The sequence below is a fragment of the Podarcis erhardii genome (genome assembly GCF_964252035.2).
Source record: "Podarcis erhardii genome assembly, chromosome: 1".
Taxonomy (NCBI): Eukaryota; Metazoa; Chordata; class Lepidosauria; order Squamata; family Lacertidae; genus Podarcis; species Podarcis erhardii.
Genome location: NC_138497.1, coordinates 124,069,274 through 124,077,415, shown reverse-complemented (window position 1 = coordinate 124,077,415; position 8,142 = coordinate 124,069,274).

Genomic DNA, 8,142 nt, shown 5'->3' with positions numbered 1-8,142 from the left:
GCCACTACCAGTCACCAGTCTAGCTGCTGCATTCTGGGTTAATTGCAGTTTCTGGGTCACCTTCAAAGGTAGCCCCATGTAGAGTGCATTGCAGTAGTCCAAGCAGGAGATAACCAGAGCATGCTCCACTCTGGTGAGACAGTCCGCGGGCAGGTAGGATCTCAGCCTGTGTACCAGATGGAGTACATAGTAATGACATGGATTGGCCCTAGCATGACTCCTCTTCCTACCTGTGATCACTGAGATCAGGTGTTCCTGTGCACACACCCTCCCCAAGGAACCTGTCCCAGTCATTCTGTTCGCTGGGGCCCACTCACAGGCAGCCCTGACCCTCTCCCCTTCAGAATAGGATATTTCATGCAGACTGTACAATAAACCAATAAAACAGTAAAGGTAAAGGGACCCCTGACCATTAGGTCCAGTTGTGACCGACTCTGGGGTTGTGGTGCTCATCTCGCTTTATTGGCTGAGGGAGCCGGCATACAGCTTCTGGGTCATGTGGCCAGCATGACTAAGCCGCTTCTGGCGAACCAGAGCAGCACACAGAAACGCTGTTTACCTTCCCTACTTGCACTTTGACGTGCTTTCGAACTTCTAGGTTGGCAGGAGTAGGGACTGAGCAATGGGAGCTCACCCCGTCATGCAGATTCGAACTGCTGACCTTCTGATCAGTAAGTCCTAGGCTCTGTTGTTTAACCCACAGTGCCACCCTAATAAAACAGTAGAAACTAATAATAAGCAACACATTTTACAGTTATACTAAAATTAAAGTAATCCCCAACCCCAACTAAACATTTATCCCACCCAACACAACAAAAACAAAACAAAATATAAAATGCTGCAGATTAAAAACTATTTAAAAACATTTTGAAACATTTAAAGCATTTTAGACAGTTGCCCCAAGCCCAGAGTTTGTTCCAGTGAGTCTGGGCTTCTTCACCACTCACAGCAGGGCAATGTCTCTCTGGCCTCCCAGGAGCCTCTGAAGCAGAGCGAGGTGAGTCTGGTGGTCCTCGCCCCCTAGGCCAGGTGGAAAGGGTCTTCAGCACTCACAGCAGGGCTGTGAAAGGGATGCAAATGTGTGCAGGTGTCCCATCATTGTGTTTGCAATTCCTTACTTCCGGGGAGCAAAATCAAGATTCATTCTAAAGGAATAAAAAAGGACCGCATTAATTGCCCCAATAAATCCGCAGGGCCTTACGACCAAGGAAGCAATGAAAATAATGCATTATATATTCCCACTGTTATTTGCAAGAGGCCACCATAACCACTAAATAAATAAGAAATTCAATTGATATAATGGCTTCCGATTCCAGAATGGGATTTTTCCTATTCACCATTCATGGAATTGTTAGAAGGAGATCAAAAGATAAATTTATTCATATTTCTGTACAGCATTCAGCATTATCCACTTTCACATCTGAATAGCAATTTCCCCCCTATATGTTTGTTTTTACCAGATTTCCTTTTGTGTATGTGCCAGTCTGGAAAGTGGCAGAAGCCTAATGAAGAGCTTTGCTATTAGAGTTTCTAGAAGTTAAGCTTAACAAATTCTCAAATCATATGGAGAAATTATCATTAAAATAATACTATCAGAACTTCAGCCTTTTGGAGTTTCAGTTCATAAATATGCTCTTTGATCGAAGAAGCACGGGCCTCTTTTATGTCGTTTGAATGTCATCAAGGAGATATTCTCATGCTAATTATTGCAGACAATTCCTGACTGAACAGCTCATGGATAATAAAAGAAATAAGATGGGCTTATTTTCAAATTGCTCTTTTTTTTAAAAAAAAAAAAAAAAAAAGGTTTGTTAACCAGATTTGCTACTAGGATACAAGCAGGGAGCAGCTTCAGAAAGACACAATGTTTAATTTTAAGTATCTGTAAATGAGTTATTAAGCAAGCAGGTGGTTTTTTTTAAGGGTGCGGTACATTATTAAAGCTTGTATAATAATGCCAAGCTAATCTCAGCATATGTGGAGTTCCAGCTAAGCATCTAAAAACTGCTTCCAAAACCTTTGATAACCAACACCTTTAATATTTGCTGTGTTCCATTTCTGCCATCATTCATGACCATTGGTAATGCTGATTGGGGTTGATGAGGAGCTAGAGTCTAACAACATCCAAAGGGCAGCAGTCCCTTGATTATTTTGGTTACCTTATACAGGCTCTCCGCATAGGAACTGACCCAGAGGAGAGGACTCTTATGTGAAGTATGTCAGACCATGCATAAAAAGCTGGAGGCTTACAGTCTTTCAAAAACTCAAAGAAGTAACCCACTTCCTATCAGAAGACTCTCTGGAAAAGACCCTGATGTTGGTAAAGATTGAGGGCACAAGGAGAAGGGGATGACAGAGGACGAGATGGTTGGACAGTGTTCTCGAAGCTCCTAACATGAGTTTGACCAAACTGCAGAAGTCAGTGGAAGACAGGAGTGCCTGGCATGCTCTGGTCCATGGGGTCACGAAGAGTCGGACACGACTAAATGACTAAACAACAACAACTAGCACTTTAGAGGTAAAATAACGGTAGATGTCTGGTTCCTATCGACTGTGCATAAGCAACTGATATATCTGGCTAACACAGGCCTTGCTGACCTCTGAAACTACCTGGTGTTGAATTCTTCACAGGACTCGCTTCAATTTCCCCACTCTCCTGAATTTTCCCCAGTGTATTAGTCACAGTGATGTTTTCTGCTTATCAGATTGATATGTGTTTCATGCATAATGTTTCAACAACATACCATCCAACATTTCTCCAATGAAAATAGGGATGTTCTAAGGAAAAGCAGGACATTCTGGGATCAAATCAGAAAGTGGGGTGGCTTGGAGAGTCTGGGAAATTCTTTCCCCTCAGAGGTGTGGACAGGTCCAATGAAAAGCAAGGAAGAAGCCAGTACAAATTACCAGAAGAGATGAAGAAGAGTTTGGATTTGATATCCCGCTTTATCACTACCCGAAGGAGTCTCAAAGCGGCTAACACTCTCCTTTCCCTTCCTACCCCACAACAAACACTCTGTGAGGTGAGTGGGGCTGAGAGACTTCAAAGAAGTGTGACTGGCCCAAGGTCACCCAGCAGCTGCATGTGGAGGAGCGGAGACGCGAACCCGGTGCCCCAGATTACGATACTACTGCTCTTAACCACTACACCACATTAGGATATGGATAGTATGTCCCAAGTTGTTAAAGTAGATCTTAAAATGGGGTGAGAAACCTCAGCCCCGTGGTATGAATGCAGACTCCCTAGGCCTCTCTATTTTACTTTTGGGATTCTCCCACAGCCATGCCCCCTTGCTAGGCCACACCTCTTGTTTGCCCTGCTGCACATCTCTCTTAAGTACTTTTGCCTGGCTGAAACGTATCAATGATATGTGATAATGCCTCTTGCTTACAGGATTCAGGATTAAGAGATGTAACTAAGGGTGGTGCAGAAACCTCTGGCCTTCATGTGGCTAGAATGTAGTACCAAACCGTATGCGGGTGGCGCTGTGGTCTAAACCACTGAGCCTCTTGGACTTGCCAATCAGAAGGTCGGCAGTTTGAATCCCCGCGAAGGGGTGAGCTCCCATTGCTCTGTCCCAGCTCCTGCCAACCTAGCAGTTCGAAAGCACACCAATGTAAGTAGATAAATAGGTACCACTGGGGCGGGAATGTAAACAGGGTTTCCATGCACTCTGGTTTCCATCACAGTGCTCTGTTGCATGAGAAGCGGTTTAGTCATGCTGGCCACATGACCTGGAAAGCTGTCTGTGGACGAATGGCAGGTCCTTTGGCCTGAAAGCGAGTTGAGCACCGCAAGCCCATAATCACCTTTGACTGGACTTAACCATCCAGGGGTCCTTTACCTTTACCTTTACCTTTACCTTACCCTACTGTACAAAATGAGAGTCACAGCCATTGCTCTGCCTCACTTTTGCCTCTTGCCCACCCCATCATTGCCGTGTGCCCCCCCCCCCAGAATATTGAGCTTGAAAGAATGTGGTCATGAGGCTGAGAAAGGCTGCCCATGTTTGTGTTAAATAGATTGTATCCATTCATTTCTTAGGCTTTAGTATCATACTTGATATTCCATAAACTGATAACTGTATCATGGGCCTCAGATTATAGCATGGTACCTTTCCATGTGATCACTTCTAAGGCCATTGTCGAAGCACTGAATTTACCTTTCATCACAGCAACTACATTATGAGAAACATTTGCTTCCATATAGTTCCAGATGCTTGCTGTCTATGCCACCTCCAAGTCAAAGGATTTCAGGTAGCAAGACTGGTACATTGGAGCGCGACTTCCAGTCTGGGCTGGACTCAGTGGATGTTGTTTGGCAACTTGGTTTAAGGCAGCAGGGATGTTGGAGAATTTCGTGAGCCAATCTGATTCCCACCTCTTGGACTAATATATGGATTGGAATGTAATTATGCTTTAGATATTGCTCTGGTCTGAAATTTCTTATAGAGGTCTCGGCTCCAAAAAAAAAAAAAAAGTATCCAAATGAATTTTTAAAAGAGTATACTTTAGGATAAAATCCATTTAGAAATGTATACACTGAAATAAAAATACACATTCCAGCACATAAATATCATTTCAATATGATTTTTAATAAGGATTCCATGAGGATTTTTTAAAAAAGTAAATTGATGTGAAAATGGGATGGAAGGACATGAGAAATTTACACAAACAGAAGATAGACATGTTCATTCCCATAAGCTCTACCCATTCCTTTTCAGATTTTTATTTAAATAGTTTTCTTGGTTCTTTGAGTACTTGAGGGCCTGTTCTACATTTCATTCTCTTGTAAGATGTATTTCTCTTGAAAAGTACAATGCGGTGAGGAAAAGGGGGGGGGACCTCCTGATACCACAGCTCTTATTCCTTGCCTGCCTTAGCAGTTTGAAGCAACTGTCTTCAGCAGAATTGTGATGGAATATTCTCAAATGAGCTTGGATGATGTCCAGTTGGCACAGCTCACAAATCCTCCAGGTGTTCAGTGACAGGAACAGTGGAGACAGCAACAAAACCTGCGAGAAATATGGAGGCAGCTCCGCGGTGGGGTAGACATGCTTGTTCAAGCAAATCCTAAATTTTGCCGGGACTTTGTATGAAATAGTGGGTGAGCGATTCTATGCAGAAGTTCTGAAATGTAAGATTCAAGGTTGGAGTTTCATCATCTGCCTCGCCAACCTCAAATCATCCTGAACGCCATATATTATTTAAATGCACAAGCAATGGCATCCATAATCATCTTAGCATTTACTCTCCTCAACTTGTTTGTTTCTGAAGGTGTCAAAGCCATTTGTTTGGACCTTTGCCCCTCCAGTCCGAAGCATGAATCCGAGAGCAGCTGAAATGTGCACAAGTGCGTAACAGTAAATGTCAGGTTTACAGGTCAGTGGGTCTGTAAAAAATAAACAGAGGGGGAGAAAATCCCTCTTGTCTGTAAAAAGGGCAGCCAGAGTAATTGACAGGTGGGATCTATACAAGAGAGTCTTTTGTTAATTGTTTGCAAGCATATCCTAGAATAACTCCAGAGTCAATCAATATTTCTTTTTTTGCAGACCCAAACTAACACCTCCCTCTTGCAAAAAAACATTCACAGTGAGGAACCATCCTCAGAGAAGTACAACTACATTTTCCTACACGAGACATTGTTTCCATTAGATTACCATTGACCTCTTGCTTCATGCATCCAAGTTGGTAATTAGACCACTCTTTCTAGCAAGCATAAAACTGAGCTATAGAACAAAAGCCACTTTTCCTGCTGGTGAGTTTACACTAATAGGTTTACAAACCTGTTTGAATTTATCTGTATTTTTGATTGATATTTTCTGTTGTTTTATGTAAACCACTTGGTGGCTTTTGTTCACTGAGAGACATATCAATCTTTTTAAATAAACTACTAACACTAGCTCCTGTAAATGTCTCTCTCCGAGCCCTAAACTCTTCATTTTGGACTGAGATCATTCCTCTACAAATGTCTTTCTATTTGCAATTGGAACTGTTTGATCAAGGAACAGCCTATGTCCCAAGAAATAGAGCCTTCAACTAAGGGGAAACCTTAGAGGATGTCTTGATGGTGTTATTAAAACAACCCTGGACATAGTAATTTTAATAAAATTCTAAATCTGTGTTTTCATCTTTTCTGCTGTAAAGTTATGTATGTTGTTCTTATGGCCCTTTGCTGCGTCTTTTGATGGCCAATGTGTTTTTGCTGTCACTGCTTTTAACAGGTTTATTCTTCTTGCATGGATCCAAAAATTTTGTTGCAAAGCCTGATAATGAATAAAATGCTTTGAAATTCTTTGAAATTCACACTTAGACTAAACTCTGTCTCTTTGTGACTGGCTCTGTGCCCCCACTGCCATTTTGCAGCTGGTGGGCTCTGGGGTAGAAAGTTTGAGAAACCCTGTGCTAAGGACTTTTTGTTGTTCTATTGTTGTGCCATTGGATCCGAAAGAATCAAGGTGTGTCTAGGCATTGCTAGGGAAACAATGGATGTGGAAGGCGACAGGCAGGGGAAACTGGTAGCCACTGGTCCTCTGCGGCCTCAGCATTCGAGTTGCCCCAATTTCCAGCAAATGTGGGTTTGCCAAGATAGGGATCAGCCCTCCCCTATCCCACTGGACCAGTGGGCCTCAAAATGCAACAGTGGGGTGCCCTCCAAGCACAAGCTAACCTCAGGCTAACCACACAGACCAGTTGACCTGTAACATTTAGATCCGAGCCCATTTAACACCATTATATCACACCATGGAACTAAGTAGGAAGTGTTAATTGGCCTAATTTTATAAGAAGGAAGAACACACATCAACATGAATGCAAGCTATTTTCTCTGTTCTATAACAAAAATTGCCATATCAGAATATCCAATTTCTTTCCTTTTTGGAATAAAACCCTGCTCTTTAAATAATAATAAGTCTTTGACTTTAAATAATAAAAAGTTTTTGACTTCCCTCTAAATGCTGCATGCACCTCCACTACCCATTGCCCTAATATGGAAAGTGAAGCAGAACTAAAGTTTTGAATATATTACATTAGGAGCTTAGACCAGAATGAAAGGTGAGAATCCAGTAACACTGAAAAGGCACAAAGGACAGAACCTGTTATAAATGATTTCTGCCTCAGAATTAGAAGGTTGGGAAGGCAAAGGCTTAAATATTCCTGCACTCAGAAATGTAAAATCATTGATCGGAATAAAATAATGTGACAGTAGGGTGGTTTTAAAAGGGAATGTATTTTTTTCGGGGTGTACTATCTCTTGTAATAAGGTTTATAAAAATGACCTTAGTATGTTTAGTTGGACTTGTCAAGACTTTGCAGTGTTTTAACATAACTATGGTGCTGGAGGAGACTCTTGAGAGTCCCATGGACTGCAAGAAGATCAAACCTATCCATTCTGAAGGAAATCAGCCCTGAGTGCTCACTGGAAGGACAGATCCTGAAGCTGAGGCTCCAATACTTTGGCCACCTCATGAGAAGAAAAGACTCCCTGGAAAAGACCCTGATGTTGGGAAAGATGGAGGGCACAAGGAGAAGGGGATGACAGAGGACGAGATGGTTGGACAGTGTTCTCGAAGCTACCAGCATGAGTTTGACCAAACTGCAGGAGGCAGTGGAAGCCAGGAGTGCCTTGCGTGCTCTGGTCCATGCGGTCACGAAGAGTCGGACACGACTAAATGACTAAACAACAACAACATAACCCGGGAGTCTGATTTATCAAGAAATTCAACAAGTAGATATTAACTTTGTCCAGTATATTCATTCATGGCAATGACTCCATTCATTTCTATCATGGCAGCCCCATACCAATTATTTTGGAACAATTCTAAAGGAATCTCTCAGATTTTCAGCAAGGGTGAAGGAAAGATTTGAGCAAGATTTGAAGAAATGTGGGAGCAACTCAGGCAAGCTAGGCTCAAGGAGACTGAAGGGAAGGCATGCTGAATATTTTCAAATATTTAAAAGGAAGAGAAAGAGTAAAGAAGAATACACATTCAACAAAGAAGATGAAGTTCCAGCAAAGGGATACAAAAACTTATGGAATATGCAGAAATTGCGAAACTTAGCGGAAGAATGAGAAATCAAGATAGCAAACTTTTTATAAAAGAATGTAAATGGTTTGTTGAATATTTACAGATAAAGTGTAAA